Source organism: Anomalospiza imberbis, chromosome 9, assembly GCF_031753505.1.
Source record: "Anomalospiza imberbis isolate Cuckoo-Finch-1a 21T00152 chromosome 9, ASM3175350v1, whole genome shotgun sequence".
Lineage (NCBI taxonomy): Eukaryota > Metazoa > Chordata > Aves > Passeriformes > Viduidae > Anomalospiza > Anomalospiza imberbis.
Genome location: NC_089689.1, coordinates 2,717,950 through 2,737,147, shown reverse-complemented (window position 1 = coordinate 2,737,147; position 19,198 = coordinate 2,717,950). Strand labels below are relative to the sequence as shown.

The 19,198-nt window shown below is 47.9% G+C and overlaps 1 long non-coding RNA gene across 1 annotated transcript; it reads left to right on the top strand.

The window, feature by feature from the left end:
• The first annotated feature begins 7,175 nt into the window (after positions 1 to 7,175).
• Positions 7,176 to 17,893, top strand: LOC137479075 (uncharacterized). The gene is made up of 4 exons (XR_011001958.1): positions 7,176 to 7,391; positions 7,606 to 7,786; positions 8,232 to 8,351; positions 17,770 to 17,893. It is a non-coding gene; the product is annotated as an uncharacterized lncRNA (long non-coding RNA).
• The last annotated feature ends 1,305 nt before the right edge of the window (positions 17,894 to 19,198 follow it).

Genomic DNA, 19,198 nt, shown 5'->3' with positions numbered 1-19,198 from the left:
GCACCATGATTTTGTGATGGGCACAAATATCTATTTCATGAGCAGCTTGAGCACTCTTTAGGGTAGGTCTTAGTGGACAATGTGAAGCTCCAGGTAAATGTAGTGCTATTTAGGCATTAAGGGCAGCATCCAGAGAATATTTTTGAATTTTGAATATTTTGGAGGGTGGATCAGCTGCTCATAGGAATGGCGACTGTGTGGTTGGTGCTGTTGTTCTGCTCTCATTTCTAAGTTGTATCTGGGGCACTTTAAGAGCTGTCCTGTAAACATGCTGAGGTCTTCACTGCTGCCTGCATCACTGGGGTGATCAGGTGTGGGGACAGCTGTGGAGCAGCTCTGCTCCCTCCCTGTGGCCCTGGAGCACTGGGGTTTTTTGTGGGTAAGCAAGCAGGGCTATCATATCTTCATAGCTAGATATGTCCCTTCTGGTCAGACAAACACATTATAGTACAGGGAGTATTTTCTGACTCAGAAATACCTGTACTGCCCTCCCCAGCAGTGGGAAATAGACCTGCACACTCTGTTGGGTTCAGATTGCTGCAGGAAGAAAGGACAGCTGTGGTGAGATGGATGCACTCACTTTCTGCTGTCCTGCTATGTGGGATATAATTGCTTTATCCTTCTCTGTTCTTCCAAAACCATTTCGATATTGCTGCCCAGATCAAATTTTGTGAAGAACATTTTAAAACAAATCTTAGCCTTTGGCCTGAAATATATCACCTGTGGAAAGTTTTACAAACAATCCCGATATTTGGAGTCTGGGTGGGGAAAAGCTGTGATATTGGACAAGTGGAAATTTAGATCACGGTGAGTAAGTGCAGATACTGGAATGGAGGGTGATGTACCCCCAGATTTGGGTGGGGAACAAGCCTTTGGGAATTGGAAAGGGTCTAGTTGAAAGGAAGACCTGCTTATGCTGATGAAATAAAGAAACTTGCTTCTATTTCCATGACTGTAAAATGGGGGGAAATTAAAATTCAGCTATGTCAGTAAGTGTAACAAACTCTTCCAGAAGTTTGCAGAGTGTCTGGCAATCCTGCTGAGAACAGGGCAAGAAACCTTCTGGAGCCCAAAGTGAGGTCCAAAAGAGATGAGATTCTCCTTTTTCTGTGAGGAAAGAACAAACTGTGGCCAAGTATCCCCTTTCTGGGGTGACAGAATTGCACAAGACTGCTGCAGTGGTAGCTGTGAGATGGCTTTTTGCACTCACATCCTGATGCTGTGGAGCCAGCAGAGGAGACTAATTGTTAGACTGGCAGCTCTTTAGGTCGAGGCTTCCACTGAAATTGGAATTTATGTAATTTATTTCATTTAAACTTGCTGCTCCTTTGTTCAGCACTGGCTGTGGAGAGGCAGCTCAGCTCCTGCTTTGTGCTGCTGGCACATCTCGTGCAGCACGAGGCGTCTTTGCTCTTTTCCTGAAGTCACCAAGCTCTGACGATTTAAGTGCAGAAACTTTGCAGACACGAGGCTGGTTTGCAAGGCAGACATGCATTTTCACATCCTGTCTCGTGGATTCCCGAACAAAGATGTTTACAGGAAAAAAAAAGCAAAAAAAACAAAGCACTAATGCTCTTCTAGGAGGGGGAAAGCATAATGTATTCTTCAAATGTTTGTATGTCAGCAAAACGCCTGCAAACCATTCAATAGATTAATTCTGTAGCTGGCCTAAAAGGAATAGATTTCTAGCCATAACTGAGATTGGGAAAAATTGATTTCCATGTTCTTGTTGACTGAATAAGATGAAAACAACTGCCTTGGCACTCATTACTAGGCCAAGAATTCAGATCTCTGCTGCCGAACTGCAGAGCTGGGCTGAATACTAGAACTAGCCCAGCTCAAGAAGTGATGAAAAAGGGGCTTTTCAGAAACCAAATCTTAAATATTTCCCATTGTGGAAATGGGATTTGCAGCAGATCATGGCTGCTAACGTGCCTGGTGGCTTTGTGTGGATGTGTGGCTGGATGCTTTGGTCTCTCAGCCAGAACTATGAAGGCACTCCTGGTAATCAAAAATGTGAGAATGGCTGTCCATCTTGCTTTAGAGAAAAATTTCATTTCAAGAAGCAGTTCTAAAGATGGGTTCCATTGAAGATACTTCTAAATTTACTGTTAAGAAACTCTTAGTAAGGGTGAGCTTATGCCATGGCTGAGTTGGAAGTGCTCATTGTTTTCCCAACCTCTGACAAAAGACAGTAGAAAATATGGGAGAAAATACTGGCTAGGACAGGAGGTGACATCTGCAGGTGGGACATCCATGACACACTCTCCAGACTCATCTGTGTTCCTGTGTGTGGGGAGTCCCCAGCTGGTCTCTCCCAAGTTTTTCCAGGCTGGATGAGCTGCATCCACCCAACCATCTCTTCAAAGGCTTGGGGCTGAGGGAGATCTACACTTTATTGTTACATCATTTCAGGAGCCTTTTTTTTTCCCCCAGGGACTGGTTCCCACTGGAGAACCCTTGTGCAGGAAGCAGAGAAGGCAAGGAACACAAACTCAGTTTGAGGTCCCACAAGTCCCAACATCTCCCAGATCCTCAGCCTCTTGTGTTGTGGATTAGGCCTGTGCAAAAATGCAAATCCCTGTCCTGAAATTCCCTGGGAATCACAGCAGCTTTTGACTGACTGCAAACAGATCACTTGATAACCCTCAGTCTTATTGACACAACTCCAAAAATACGCCGCAAAGTGTAAATAATAAATGTGTAGTATCCGCACTGGAGCAAGTAAACACCGCCTGATGTTGTCTGATATTTCACTGGCAAGGTGTCCTCGGTGATGCTCCAGCAGAATAATTTTCCAAGCGAGTGGCTCGCGTGACAGGTGGATGTGCTGAGCTCACGGAGCTGGATCTGGAAGCTCCGTGCTGGAGGTGGCAGCAGGAACACCGCCAGGGGTGCCTCCTGCTGCCTCCAAGCAGCTCGGCACGGAGCCGTGAGGAAGGGCCTGGTGAGCTGGCCTTGCTGACAAGGGAGTGTTGCTAGAAGCTTTCTTCCTGCTGGTGGTGTGGATGTGTCAGCTTCCCAGGCTGGATGACACACGGATTAATAATTCATGCTGGAGGTATTGACTGGTGGGAGCTGTTAGGAGCCTCGCCCTGGGTGAAGGAGCTGCCTTCCTGCTCAGGTGCTGGGGTTCTCTAGATCACAGTCTTACAAGCTGTGAGTTCTGCAGTATTTCACTAACGAGCTGTAAAATGGTTCTGTGTCTAGCTCTACAAGGTCTTTTAAGGAAAAACTATCTAATTAAGAAGTGACACTTAAATTATTTTTACTTTTAACCCAATAACCAACCACCTGTGCCCCACAATTTGGACTTTTTTATCCAATTACACAAAACCACCGAAACCCATGGAGAAGAAGGTGAAAAAGAAGGACCAACCACAGCCCTAAAACCTCCATCTTGCTTTATAGATATTACTATTTTCTAAACCCTTAAACTCTAGGTTTTCCACCATGTAATATTACACACTTCTATTCAAATTACACACCTATTATCCCAGTTCTGTCATTCAATTTTGGAAGCCTTCTCCACGACCTCAGGGCAAGTGTGGTGTTCTTTTAACACAGAAAGTGTAAATTTCTCAGCATCCAGGGTTCCAACAAAGAGTCTCCCCATGGCAAGCTGGCTGCCAGATCCTCTCCAGGGTGGCAGCTCTGGCAGCCAAGACTGCTTCTTGCTACCCAGAGCATACTCCTATCTGCTTTTTGGAGTGTTGCAAGATGTCTGGAGAAGCCAGACTATTGAAGACCAGCTTGCCATAACTGTCGGGTGGACTCTTGTGCCTGCTGGTGGCTGAAATGCTGAGTCTGAAATAGTTTTTGTGATAGGGTGATCCTCAGGATGGACTCTGCAGTTGCTCCTGTTGTGTGCAGGCACAGCCTGCAGTATTCCCAAGGGGATTGCAAGGCAGGAAAGTGTACATTGGCTGACTGACCCTGAGGGAGCAGCATCCCCCTGGAAATGGATGTGATTTCCAGGAAGTGGGAAACCGTGGTTTGCATAAATGTGAGTTTTAAAGGACCAAGTGTCTGTGTGTGCTGCTGTGATCCTGGATGGAGGGTGCCACCCTCATGCTGTGTGTTGTATCTGTTTGGCAAAGATTTTCCTTCCTGGCCATGTGGAGACACCGGGAAGTCTCCAAGGTGACCTCAGAGCTGCACAATGACAGCCTGCAAAGTCTGTAGTCATGAGTGGCAGGCAGAGGAGACCAGGGATGTGTGTCCAGGAGTCCTGGGAAGCTGCTCTCAGCTCCAGCAGTCACAGAGCTCCCAAAGATCTGCCTTTCCTCTCCTCTCATGATGCCTTGTGCAGGCTGACCTAGAACAGACTAGATGGAGCTAAAGAATAAAGTAGGGATTTATTAAAGGCCCCAATGGATCCACCTTGGGCACACAAGAGCCCAGCCAGGGCTGCACCCAAGATGCACCCAAAATGGTCACAAAATGCACGACCGCTCACGGGGTCTCTCACTTTTATAAGTTCTGCTCCATTTGCACATTGGAGTTAATTGTCCAATTCCAGCTCCAGCCCATGAGGTCCCATCCTTCTTGTTTTCTTCTTCAGTCCACGTTGTTTATGCCCTTGGGCCTGAGATTTGGATCACTTGTCCTTGGTCCCCAGCTGGAGAAGGAATTGTTTTGTCTCCCTACTCTGTGAAGAGAGCTCACCATCCCCTCATATGAAGCCCAGAGCCACACACTAAAGCAGCACAGAATCAGAAAAATATAAAAGTTAAAACCTGAGGCATCACTCAGCACCCAGTGTAACATTGCTCTGACTTTCCCAAGTAAGATGTAAAACTGAGCTGATGGGCTTTTTGAGAGCAAAGCTCTGTTAACAAGAGCACGGAAGTTAACCTTGGATCTCTGCCCAAATTGAAGTGGATATAATCTCTAAATGGCTCATACCAAAATGAAATCCACTTATTGAGGGAACGTGTCCCTCTCTCTCCTGTAGTGCTGCTGTGCTGAGCACAGAGGGGACAGAAATTGCAGGTGAGTGAATTTTCTGCTGAATATGTTAGGAAGCAAACCAGGCCTGTCTTCTAAGAGATCCAACAAAATCAACCTAGAATCAAGGAACAAAATCAACCTAGAATAGATCAAATCCTGGCTCCAGTCTCTATTTTGATGGACTGAGCAGTGCTATCTTTCCTGGGAAGACCTTACTCATGGCACTTTCCATGGGCCAGGGTTGTGCTGCCTTCCAGCTCTGTGTGATGGACAACGCTCCAGGCTGGAACAAGACTCCAGAGTGGGCTCAAAGATGATGCTCACCCTGGCCAGGGGCTGTGGTTCAAAGGAGCCGTGGGGAGGACTCACCCTGAGTGAAAGCTGTGCACCAGGAGCCTGGGGAGCAAACGTGTAGTAAGGCGGAATAAGCTGTCTGCCTGCAATAGCTGTGCAAGCACTGGCTGCTGGGCTCAGAGGACTAAGAGTTCTTCATGCTGCAAAACGTGCTGTAGCAATGCAGGATCTCAATGTGCCTTGGTCACCCAGCAGTACTGGACCAGGTTCTGGGAAGCTTCCAGCCTCAGCTTCACCAAACACGTGCTCTGCCTAATTTAAATGCTGCTTTGGAGATGCTGAAAGGTTTCTCTCCCCCCTCTCTTAAAAAGAGCATATGTTCTCACTACTAACAAGCAGGTTTGCAAAGAGTCTATTTTTAAGATGATTACAGGGTATCAGTAGCTGTTCCAGTGTCAACTGTCGGTTTTGTTTCCTCGTCGGCAGTAAACTGTTGGCAGGTTTGTGCACCAGAGGTTTACTCCTTCCCAGCTGTAATTGCACAGCACGGAAATTATCACTTGCTCTGTGCATGCCTCTGCTGGTTCATCCCTCTGAGCCTGCTGTTTGCCAGCAGCTCCTCCAAGCACTTCCCACCCGCTGAAGAGCCGTGTCGTGGCATCTCCTGCTGGCAAAAGACAAGGCCTGCCTAGATCTGAGCTGCACAGATGAGACTGAACGTGGCATTGTGCTACAAGTGTACTCAGTATCGGTGCTTCCTGCTTTGTTGCACAGGGAAAGAGCCCAGGATCAGGTTCCTTTCCCACTAAGACAAACGCAGAGATGATTTTTTTGCAGGCAGTTTCCCTCATCTGCTGTATAAAATTATACCTGCAGCTCTAGCTGAGATCTTCAGGGTGGGGAACGCCCCGTGATGGTTTGGTGATTTGGATGATTTGGTGGCTGGGTGTCTGGAGAGCTGGTGCTCTTCAGCTGGTGAATAGCTGAGCCTTTCTGCATCTCGGATCCCTGTTTGCCTGGCAGGCAGAGCAGCTGGGCCAGACTGCACCAGGCCTTGCTCCACATGGCCACGGAGGATCTGAAGTCCTCTGTTGGAATAAAGGATGTGAAGACCTTTGCTACAGCCAAAGCTGTGTTAGCTAGAGGGCACTGGAGTGTTAACTCACACCATCCCTTCCATCCTGCTCTCACACTGCTCAGCCAGAGGTGACTTATGGAGGAGGAAGCAAATAGGATCCTTTATTGAGAATTAAGGAAATAGCATTGTAAACACATGCATCCTTTTGTTATTTTTTTTCCAAGAGTCTAAGTAACCCCATGATTTGTGACTGCAGCTCTGCACACAGAGGTGACGAGGGAGTGCAGTGGGAAGTGTCAGCTAGTGGGAGGAGGGCTCAGAAGTTCCATTCCTTACCCCACAGGGCACATCCTGTAGGAAACAGCCACTTGAAGTACACTTATTCCTTTTCCCTTGACAGGCATGAGATGATGACGATGCCTGGGTGTGAAGTCTGCTCCAAGGCCTTCAGTGCAAGTCCTTGGCACACCTCTTCAGACTCAGCCTTCCCTGCTATCCTGAAAGTTTCCAAACTGATGGGAGAGAAACCATTGTTGTGTTTCCCGGGCTGACACCTCCTGCTGAGCATCCTTCCCTGCAGGAATGGCAGTCCTCTCGCGTTACTCTGGGGACACGCCGCCGTGCTGCTGATGGGACCAGACAGGATCCGTCACTGTGCTGATGTGTCTCCTCCACAGAAGATCCTAAATGACACCAGCTTCTGAGAGATGAGGAACAAAGGGAAAACAAATAAAATTATCTGCTCGGTTTGGTCCCCTCTGGTCATCTGTCATCCCAGTCTGGTGTGGGGACTGTGGAGAGGGCTGGGGCTTGAGGGTTCTGCTGGGGGTATGAGATGGGTTTACTTTGTTCACGGGAGACCAACAAGCCTGGCAGGCTAGAACGCTGCTTCTGCTGGACTCTGTGGGGTCTCTGTCTCTGTTTCAGCTTGTTGCTGGTGTCCAGACTCCTCTGGCTGCTGCCATAACCAGACCCTTGCAGTGGGGCAGAGCTCGGTGTCGCTGGTGCTTCACAAGCGTCGAAAGGACCTCGCCAAGGTCGTGTGAGCCTCTCTCCCTGCCTCGAGGTAAGATCATCTCTATCATTGCTGTACTAATCTGTTTGTAAAGACCCTTGGGGATACAGGTTGCTCAACCTATTCAGGACTTCTAACAAGAATAATTGTAACAAGCCTATAAAGTGTGTTGGGGTATTTTTGTTTACTTTTCTTTCTTGCCTCAATTTTTGGTTTTGTTCTGTGGTGGTTATGGCTGAGGAAACATTTTCCTTCACGTTTCTAGGAGGCCGTTTGAAAGCTGCTCTCAGATCAGTGAGGACCAACTGGGATGGCTGTGCTTCTCTGCAATGCATGTGACAGATGTGTCAGCTCTGGGCTTACTCTCTCCAAATGGTCCATTTCTGTCTCAAAACACAGTGGCCAAAAGCAGAGCACCAGACTTATGATGAAAATCAGCCTTTAAGGTAAGAAGCTGAGATACTCTTGCTTGAACAAGATGTATAGGGAGCCTCTCTCATGTGAGGATGCTGACATTAAGCCTTCAAGGCATCATGGCCTTAGCTCTTCAGAACTGCCTGTCTTGTTGGGCAGGGAGATTTCTCCCAGATGTGTTTTCTTGTTTTAAATTGTCTGGTGGAGTTTTTCCCCTCTCTTTACACAGCTGTTACTTCCAGCCTTGGCAGTTGAAGGTACTTTAAAATTGGGTGGATTAGTGCTTGTGAAATAGTCTGGGCTGTTCATTTTCATGGGATTTAAGAGTGACTTACTGTTCATGTCCTGAAAATTGTTTGTTTTGCCTGGAGGCCATTTTGCACAGGAACTTAAATTGTTGGCTTGACTCTCCTTTTGTGTAAGTTGTCCAAGTTGAGAGCTGTGTGTTCTGTAACAACCTCTTCTTGTCTGTGACAGCAGCATTTTGAGACCTGCCCTAATCAGAGTTTTGGGTGGCACCACTCCAAAGTGTGCTGGAACTGCCTGATTTGGAGGGAAGAGAGCAGAGATGGGAAAGCACAGGTGCATCCAATTGAGGTAAGGAGACTACCAAACACAGGGCAGCCAGACCAGAAACATGCAGATTATGTAAGCACAGCTGGGCTAAAACTTGGCAAAACAGTCTTTCTGGTCTTGTAGACTATCCTCAAGGAAATGATTTTCTGTGGACCCCACTGAGCTGTGAAGAATTGTCTGAGCAGAAGAAAACACAACTTTAATTACACCGAGAAAACAAAACATCCATTTCTTTAAAAATGCCCCAGCCTGAGTAGCTGCAGACCTGGAAAATAGCCTTAAAAATAAACATCCAGTAGCTCTAATTACCCTGGAAGGCCACCACCTTCTCTTGCACAGGCAGGGGAAGCAGCCTGGGAACTAAAGGTACTGGTGTGGTGACAGCAGAGCTTGTGAGGAAACCACTGGATCTTATCCCTGGGCAGCCCCAGTTGAGAAAGAAATACATCTGCAGGCTGCAAGTCCCCTGCCTGCTGCTGGGACTGCTCGCTGGTGATGACATCTCAAATATGTTTTAATAACCAGAGGCTGTTAATAAGCGCTTGCTACTTCACCAGCTTAGATGCATCTCTTTAAATTTAAACAGGATTAGATAAGGTAGGGAGATTATTAAATACCCAAATGAACATTAAGCAGATATATTGGAGGTTTAACAACTCTGCAGCAGATTGTTAAATTGCTTAAATATTTCCCTACTAGTCTGGGGGTATTTAATTAAAACAACCCCTCTAGTCCTGTGTAACGTGCCTAGCAGGCCTATAAGCCCTGCACAGGGCAGGACCTTAATTGGCAGCGTTACCATAAAGCTGAGCCATGCTCGAGGACAATTAAAAAACAACAGCCTCCCCCCACTCCCCACCCCACCCCTCAAACCACCCCAAGCCCCTCTAATTAGTGTGAGAAATGACGACAAAACAACTCCGAGTGTCTCCAGTGACAGGTGCACAAATAACAAGGCTGATGAAAGATTTTGCAATTAAGATTGCGCTATGAAGATTAATGGGATATTTTCATAAACTGATGTAAGATTGCCTATAACCCAGTTGCCTCCACGTAACTCCATCTCCTCACCAGCGCTTCTGTACCTCTTATTTCTCAGATTTCCTTCACCCCCTCTTTCCAGCTTGCTGGGGGTTTTCATCCCCAGCGTTTTTTTTCCCCAGGTGTCCCATATTTCCTGGCATTTTCCTTCTCTTGCTTTGGCTGTTCTTGTCTAAATCTTGGGTTTCTGCTTCATTTAAACTTCCTGGCCGGGGTAGAAGTGGGGCTGTCCCCGTGGGCTGTCCATGTGGTGTTGCTCCATCACGGGCTGTGTTCACTTCCAGTGGCTCACTGGAAGGTATTTTCCAGGTTTGTTAATGATCCAGCTGCAAAGCACACATCTGGCTCTAGAGCCACGTGTGTCCATGGCTTTCCAAGGCCCATGGGTCACATTGCCTGTGCTGCTTCCCAGCAATGTCTCCCTTGAGCGTGCCAGCAATTCTATTAACCCAAATTAAATTGGTACAGCCACTGCTTGATAGGAAGCATTAAACTGGCAGGGAAGGAAACTGGGAGCTGGACCAGACACCCCTTCCCATGCATCTTTCGAAGAGGGGGGTTTGTGCCTCTCACCCAAACCTGCTCTTTTCCCAAAGACATTTGCCTGTTGCTGCCATTGCTGTGACTCTGTTACTCCTAATTGCCTCCTGTTATTCTTGATATCTCCAAGGCAGACCAGTACACGGGGAATTTACATCTTTTAATCTAGTGAAAGCAATGATTGGACACGCAGCCTCTAGTCCTGCTTTTCTTCCTCTCAGCTGCTGCCATACACCGGGTTTGATGTCCAGCTCTTCAGTCTGTCCGTGCTGACTGGCTGCCTCTGCTCCCTGCCCTTGAGTTTCCTTCCTGACCTTGTCCTCAGCCCTCCCAGTGGCTTTTAGCTGTGATTTTTCTGTGAGCCCTCAGAGGTATTCGTTAGGACAGGGGTTCAGAGGCTCTGGGCTGGGTGTAAGGGGCATTAGTTGTGCATGGCTGGAGGGAGCTCTTCCTTGCTCCTTGCTTTTTCCTATTGTTCTTTCCCATTGCTTTTTCCCACATAAATGATGTGTTAGAAGAGACACCTGCCCAAACCTGCAGCCCTTCTCCCCCACAGGGCCCTCTCACCAGCCAGGCTGCCCAGGACTTTCAGAGCTAGGTGTGAATAATCCCATGCACAGGGATTTTGAAGTAGTTATAGCTGGGGCTCCCAAACCAGTACAGCCACTTCCACACTGTCCTCCTTGTTAACTCTGCTGGGGAAGGGTGTAAATAAGACCTCAGGGAAATGCTGTTTTCCTCCTGATTCTGAGGCTCTCCCCATGCCTCTACGCCTAGCAAAGGGGCTGTAAATTATTGTTTCCCACCGTTTGTGAACAGTCTTTAATTGAGAGTTAGCACAGGACCAGTGGCTTGTCTCAGACACTTCTCTGTACGGAGGGATGCTATGCACTCCAAATTCTGACACCCTTTCTATAAGGTCCATGAAAAAACCTGGTACAGTAAAAAGGCAGGAGGATTCCAGTCTCCTAAGAAAGAGGCATTAATTGGTGGTGACAGAAATGTAGTTTTTCCTGAGAATGGTATGTGCCTGACAGTATTCCACTCACCAAAGCAAACAAGCAGAAATTAGGGCTTTCTGTCTCTTGTCCATGAGCCTTTTTGACTTGATATCTCCTTGTCTCTCCTCCTTTTAATTGCTCAGCTACTGTCCTATTAGTGTCAACGCTTGGCGGGCGCAGGGGTTAGAGCTGAGATGCTCTGGCTGGTGCTCTGTGAAGTGTCAGCCTGGATAAATAAAGTGCTTCTTTCTGTTCTCTCAAATCCCCTTTCCCACTCCCTCCTTACCTTTCAGACGCTGGAAAAAGCCAGGGAATGTTAGTGCAGGCTCTAGGTGTAGCCTTCCCTCCCAGGCCCTTGGCTTGCTGCTGCTTGCAGCCCTGCACTGTGACTTTGCTGTGTCGACTCCAGAGATGAGATTATGCTGGAAACCAGCAAAAGGTTTCTGCAGTGAGATGATACTTCTTGGTTTGGGATTCTCAGGATCTTGCAGACATTGAAAAATGCCTGGAAAACTCTCCTGGTAGAGGTGCTGCTGTAATCCTGCCTCGATGGATGGCAGATCTGCAGCCTGACCTCTCGGTCTCGTGCTTTCACCTCGTGTGTGTGTGGTGGTCCAGAGTGGCTGGCAGTGAGCTGGCTGGCTGGCTGTGTGCTTTTCATTCCCTCTCGCTGTCCTGGTGACTGCACTGATGCTCAGTTCCAGCAAATTAACCTTTTGGGGGAAGTCTTCACCTTACTAGCTTCTTGTCCTGGCTGCTAACACCTCCCAGGAGGCTGATGCTTCCCAGTGATCCAGATCTGCCTTTTGGTGGAGGTGGGCATGTAGGGCAAGGATTGGGAGGCACAGAGGGCAGCTGTGCTTTCCAGGTTGAGCAGTTTCCCCTGCTGCTGCAGTCTGCTGGGGTGTGCTGCAGACGAGATTGTCCTTGGAAAACTCTTCTTGCCAAAAGCAGCATAAAAACGCTTTCTTGCTTCCTGGAAGAAGCACAGAGAGTGCCAAACCGAGCCTGCCAGGGAGTGAGGTCCACTGCCCTGGTGGCCTGTGGTTCTGCTGTGACCTCTGTGGCTGCCTCCCTCCCTCTTTGCCCTGGGGAGCTCAGAGCAGTGCCTGGTTCACCCTCCCTGCTCTGCTGGGAGCTGAGGACAATCCAAATGGATGTGCCCTGACCCAAACGGCCCCTGCAATTAGTGCTGAGCAGGTCTGGAGCTCAGAGCAGTGAGATGATGTCCAGATGCAGCAGCAGAGCTTCAGGAACCCCTTTGCCCATCCCACAGCCTGGATGAGCCAGAGATGCCAAGGAATAAGCAGGATGCAGCTCTGCCTTGAGAGATGCTTTGAAACAAGCAAACACGGGGGCGGGGAGGGAATTTGTGTTGCAGGGTGGATTTAATGCCTGGTATTTTATAACCTGAGTGCCTTTTACCAATACGGTTTTACTGTCCCCTCCCATCTTAATAGCTATTTTATAAATATTATTATGAAGAAGTCTTGGTGGTAATGCTAAAGGGAAGCTGGGCTTTGTTTTATCTGAATAGCTTTTGCTTCCAGCTTGGGATAAGGGCTGTAACACTGCAGAATGAAGCTGGGCTGGAACAAAAGGAAATCTATTCATTAACTTAAATCGTAGTAATTTTAGCATGACCCAAGAGGAGCCTGATGAATCTAACCCTCTATTTTCCCACATCCTTCCTAGCAAGTGCCTTTCTTTCTCACTGAGGTTTGAGAGCTGAATCACTTCCAGACTGGAGTGAAATCTGGGGTGGATTTTTTTTTTTTCTCTAAGATTAGAGTCAATGCTGTTACAACAATTACAGTGGAAAGAGAAATTATTGCCATTGTTGATTTTAATGCGTGAAAGCTGAACTTAAGTTGTCCACTTATCAACTTCATAGTTGCTGGATTTATTTTTCTTTTTGTTATGTGCCATAACAGATTTCTGCAAATGCTGCTGCTCACCCAGGGGGTAGGAATCACAGCTGAGACCTTGACTGCTTGATTCCTTATCATGTTAGTGACTCTCTAGGGTTGCACCTCTGCTTTTTTTAGGACTTTATAATTTGTGGTGGGGGTGAGAGGTCAAACCAAGACCTAAGGGAAGAGAGGTGTAAGTGTCTGTTTGGGGCAGACTGAAAGGGTCCCAGGGTGGGTGAGGAGTCCTGGTCCCTGGTCTCCTGCAATGTGATCAGGGTTGCAAAGAGACCTGGACCTTTCCATGGGCCAAAGCCAGAGCTCAACTTCCCTTGGCAAGTTTTTATTCTCGGATGCTGGTTTTATTTTTTTAATTTTTCATTTCAGATTCAGCTACAGTTGTGAAAATGAGTGGACAGAGGACCAATCCAGAGCAAAAAGGAGGGAGTTCCTGGGGGGCAGAGGGCTAGGGGGTTGGGGATGCAGGAAGTCACAGGTATCTCTGCTTTCTCTCAGTTCCCCAGTCTGTAAAACGGGGGCAAGGAGGTCGATAACTTACATAAGAGCTACTAGCACACAGCATTTTGTAAAGGCTCCCAAAAAACCTTCTGGATGGCAAAGCACAATGGGAGCACAGACAGCCTCATCACTCAGACAGCAAACTCCTACATGTGAGAACGCGAGCCGGGCGTTTGACGTAGCTGCTACCCAAATGCCAGCAGGTGATGAGCAGATGGGGCTGCCGGGCGCTTGTCTGAGGTCTGCCTGAGCAGAAGGTGGAGGGGGAGTGGAGATCTGAGTGCTGGGGCTTTTTTTTTTTTTTCTTTTTCCCCTTGTGTGTGTTGTCGAAAGCTGCCACGTGGTTCTCACCAGAGATGTAAAAATAGAAGCCGTTGGCTTGCGCGGGGCTGCGGCGCGGCTCTGCTTTATCTGGGAGCGGGGATGTCATGCTCTCCTGGTTATTTATAGGTGGCAGGCAAGCCTTGGGAGAAGGCTGAGAGGAGCAAAATGAGGAAAATGTTTCACATGGTGGTTTTGGGCCATGCTGGTGCCCACTGGGAGCCCTGGGTTTTTTCCAAATGGGTGCCTCCACCAATCCTGCAAGGACCGTCCCATCTTCAGAGGGGCTTTTCTCTCTGATCCATGTGTGTGACCTGCCTTGGGGGCAGTGTGCATTTAAACACATTTTAGATGGTTGGCTTTAAGGCATTTACAGCATGGTGTGGCTAAAACTGATGGGGCAAGAAATGCTTATAGTGCATTGTAATTAGGAAATAGTTGTTGAATAATAAAATAAGTTTTTCTTCCTTACACATCTCCAAAACCAATTTTTACAATCATAAAAATAACAACTCAAATTATAATTAAAACCAAAACAAAATTACTAACTATACTTTGTAATGTTTCAACAACTATTATACACACAAGGGAAGAAAAGATGGATGGATGGATGGATGGATGGATGGATGGATGGATGGATGGATTGAAGGAGTTGATGAAGAGCAGTGCCAAGGACAGAGGCAGCAAGCAGCCGGCTCAATGTGTGCTGTTTTGGAAGAGGGGATCTCTGGTTCTGGTGGGGGAACCAGCAGAGCAGTGCTGTACCAGCTGCAGTCTGTAGTCCTTTCTCTGACAGCCTTTTGCTGTATCCTGAGTGGTCCCAGTCATCTTGCACTGTGCAATTTCCCATATTTCTACTATTCCTGAAATCCCTACTACGTGCCCTAATGCAGCCCTCAGCTTGGAAGGGAATTGGAAAAATTAATTGGGTATTAAAAGCCTTGGTGGACTGACCCTGGGTGGGTGCCAGACACCCACCAAAGCCTCTCTCTCACTCCCCTCTGCAACTGGATGGGGGAGAGAAAAAATAACAAAGGGTTCATGAGTTAAGGTCTGGGAAAGGTCACTCACCAAATATCATCACAGGCAAAACAGACTCAAATTAGAGATATTCATTGGATTTGTTGCTAACAAAATCAGAGCAGGATAATGAGAAGTAAAAACAGAGACTAAAAACACTTTCCCCCCACCTTATACGCTGAGCATGATGTCACGTGGCCTGGAACATCCCTTTGGTCACTTGGGGTCACTTGTCCTGCCTGCGCCTCCTCCCCGCCTGCCATGCACCCCCAGCCCCCTCACCATATAAGTGGTGGCCATATAAAAAGCAGAAAATGCCTCAGGTCTGTGTGAGCCCTGCCCAGCCACAATGGAAGCTTGCAAAAATCCTGTTTTGGATTCAGGACAGATCCAAAACACAGCCCTGCACCAGCCCCTGTGAAACAAAAGCTCTACCCCAGGTGAAAGCAGCACAGATGCACAGCCCTGAAATCTGGTTCCCACCACAGATCCCTCTTGTTGCTTCACCCTGCTCAGCTCTGACACGGGAGAGACCAAGGCAAGAGGGTGAGCCTGAGAATCCAAACTCCCTCCTGCCTGCAAACGTGGAAAAACACCCTGTGCTTTCCTGGGAAGGCATCCCTGCCCATCTAGGGCTGGGAACAAAAACCAGGATCCCTTTGGGCTTCTTGAAGGCTTTGTCCCCCTCCATCCCTTTCCCTGTGACAATTTGTGAGCCTTTAAGGATGAGATGCTCACAGGTCCCCAGCGCTGGCATTGATGTGATGGGGACAGGGGCCACCACACCTGGTGGGGCCTGGGAATAGGAGGCAAACAATTACAGCTGAAGAGGTCGTATGGCATTGTAATCCCGAAAAGAAACATTATGATTCATCATTCCTGATGTAATGTCATCTGTTTAATAAAGCTGTAACTCACTCTGGGCTCATTTTTAATGGGGCTGTTTAGGTAATGGCGTTGGGTTTTCTCTTTCCCAACCTCCCCCCACTCCCATACTAAGTAGGATTTGGACCGAGCACTCGGAAAGAGCTATTGTAGCCAAAGACCTTTTTTTTATATTTACAATATCTTTCAGGCCATAGCTGAATGGGGTATTATTTATGTCAAATCACTACTTACCCTGAAATATGGGGGGAAGGAAAGCCAACAGCTGGATATGGTAATGAGTAAATAAACCATGTGTCTCTTTAATGATAGGGACATGAATTTGTGCCGCATGGGGAAACGGCCGGCGATAAGATGCCTTTGACTGGGGCTGACCACAGAGCAAGGGCACCCCAAAATTTATGTGGCTGGAGGGCTCCCTTGGCAGCTTGCTGGGAAGAGAGATGGTCTGATGGTCTGGGGTTGGCTTTGCTGCCTGTTGCCTGCGGGGGTGTTGTCCACATGCAGGCACAGCAGCATTTGCTGTCTCCAGCCTGGTGGCACAGAGTGATTCTTCCCACGAAAAGCTGGATTTGGTTTCTGTGGATGTCTTGGAAACCCAGAAAGGTCATTTTAGGAAGAAGTGGTGGGAGGGGGAGTAGCTGTGATACCAGTCCAGAGGGAGAGGCTGTAACCGTTCTTGTGCTCTGGGTTTTCTTCAGGATGATTTTCTCTGTGTGTGTGGAGAGAAGCAGGTCTGGGGATGGACATTTTGAATGCCTGTTGTTTGAACACCCAGAAGTGACATCAGTTGTCTGTGTCCTCACTAGTGCAGAGTGGCAGGAGTCTTTCTGTCTCTGGGGATGTGCTACAAGGGCACAGCCAGAGAGTGGGTGACTGATGCAAACTGTTAAAGGAAAGGGGAGATGCCGAGGGGAATTGCCTGAGGACAGTGTTGAAGTAGGTGTGACAGCACCAACCTTCTTTATGCATTCAGCTTCCTGCACCAGGAGCAAAGAGTTGTTTTTGTTTTGTGGCAAGCAGGGGTTTGTGTGAAGTTTTGGTGTGGGGTAAAGCTTCTACCACTAATTATTCCAAAGCTGAGTTCCACACTCCTGGACACGTGCAAACCTGGTGGGAGCTCTCAAGGCCGAGCATCCCCCTGTGCTGTGTGAGTGGAGACATGGGGCACAAATTCCCTGTCTCACACAGCTGATGTTCACAGGGTGAGCACTGAGCTGCAGCCAAGTGGGCCCATTTCTCTTCAAGTCAGTTGTGTGCCTGGCTCTCTGTGCCTGTAAGAAAAAAACAGAGCTGCCAAACTGGATGGATCATTTCTGATAGAGCAAATCCTCTTGACAGTGGCCAAGAGCAGATGCTTTGGGAGTGTATGAGAGTTGGGCAGACCCTTCCCATTTTATCTACCTGGCTTTGGTGTAGGGACTGTCCCAAATTAAGGAGTCTCTTAATGTCAAAAAGGACTTGACTTTCTATGTGAGAATTACGTAACCTTTCAAAATTAATGTGTTCATTGTGCATACAGCTTATTGAAAAACCAAGTCATCCCTGTCCCCCTGAAAGGAGGAACCAGAACTGTATCTGGTTAGAGCTTCTTCTAAGATGCTTTAAATTGGTGTGAATTAAAAATAATTGGTGTCATTAAAAATATTGCACCTTGTCACCCATAGCTTGCTTAGTTGGCAGCCACACATAAAGGCCAGCAGGGTTTTATTTGAGGACTTGTTGCTTTATCCGTATCTTTTTGCCTAATCCAAAAAGTGAGGTCACTGGTTCTAAGAAGCCAGGAATTAAAATAAAAATAACCTCAAGGCCTGTACAGCTTTTGTGGCTGGCTGCACTTTGTATTTTTCTCCAGACTTTCTAGATGGAAACTCCCTGTTGTTTATCTATCTCTCCTGTTATCATATCAGGAGCAAGAAAGGAAACAAATAAGGAAACTTGGGAAAAAAACACCAAACCACAACAAAGAAACCCCAAAACCATAAGCGCCCTAAAATATCCCCCACTCAAAGCAGTTTCTACTTTTGTCCCATCCGGTGGTAATTTATGGCAGTGGAATTAGACAGATGCAGGAGCCAGCCCTCTGCTCTTTGGAGGAGCCAGGAAAGGCTGGGAAGGTGAGTCCTGTCTGGAGGAGAAGGGTGGTTTGTGTGCTGTGGGGTCACCACGCTTCCTGCAGGTTCCTCCAGTGTTTCTTTACAGGCTGGGTGTCCCGTGTGACTGCTGCTGAGCTGCATCCTGTTTGGACCATGGGATTGGTGCACCATGGATCTGAAAGGAAGGTCAGTGGATGTCACATGAAGGTGCTTGGACTCTTGCCCAGCCTGAAGAGGTGAGCTGATATCTGGTCATGAAATGGTTAGTGAGGTATCATATGCTACAGCTCTGGGAGAGGTCATGGATTTAATATTCCTTTCTTCTGCTTCCTTCTTTGTGCTGGTCCTTCACCAGAATGGGAGTGATGGTTTTCATCTGCCTTTTGAAGAGTTTTAGATCTGACATGTTCAACAGCTGAGACTTTGGTAGGGGGATTATTATCAATTTCCCTGTGGACCTTCAAAATGTTCTTTGCTCTTGGTCAAACTCGGTGTAGCTTGGCCTGGACACCTGTGCTCATGTCAAACACCACCTAATTCCACCCGTGGGTTTGGTTTGGGCTCTTTGGAGCAGAGGGCTGCTCTTCATTACTCCAGCCCTGTGTAAGCAGCTGCTGAGGCTGAACATCTTTGATGCAGTACGAGGAAATTGTTTCTGCCTGCCTTTCATGTCTGTACTATCACTTGAGGAGCCCGTGCTGTGAACTGCCAGGGCTGTGCTCACATGGCTTAGGGTGGGAACCCAAACCAGCATGTGTCTCCTAAAACAAATACCAAAAATCTCATCTCATGAATGCTGTCAAGAATGTGAAATTTGTGGGTAAATCATAATGTGGTTCATGGGGTCAGCAGAGAAGGATAAACCTGCCACTTACAGATGTTCCAGGCAATAAAAAGGGACCGTAAAGAAAAGCCCCTTGTTGCCAGGCAAAGCCACAGGCACAGAATTGAGCTGTGCCTGAGGCCTCCTGCTTTCCTGGGAAGCATGGAAGGGGTTAAGTGTGGAGCTGAGCACTCAGCTTGCTCTGTATTATGTCCAGGTGGCATGACGTGTGAACAGACGAAAGATAAAAATCACAGCGGATAAAATCACAGAGGAAATGGCTCTGTCTGAGCCCAGATCACGACGCCTTGCGCTGACCCCACAACCTGAGCTCCATCAGTCAAGTTGTCCTTCCCTTGACTTCTCACCCCATGCTCTGCTGCTGCTGCTACTCCATAAAAGAGGAGGGTGGTGGGAGGAGGGGAGAGGCGGCTCAGCCGGATGACTAAGAGGGTCCGAGGACACAGGTCAAGTTCTTTCTTCTGGAGTCTGGAAGGGAAAGCTGAGTACTCTACCAGACCCTGCTATAAAATGATCTTCCCCATAAAAGGACTGAAAAGTAACTGGGAGGCGAGTGTGGTCCTGTCCTGCCTTGGCTGGGGATGGGGATGGGGATGGTGGAGCAGAGCCAGGCTGTCCCAGAGCCACGGAGCAGTAGCAGTGTCAGGGCCTGGGGCTTTGCTTGGGAAGGCGTCAGGTCTGTGACTTGTCT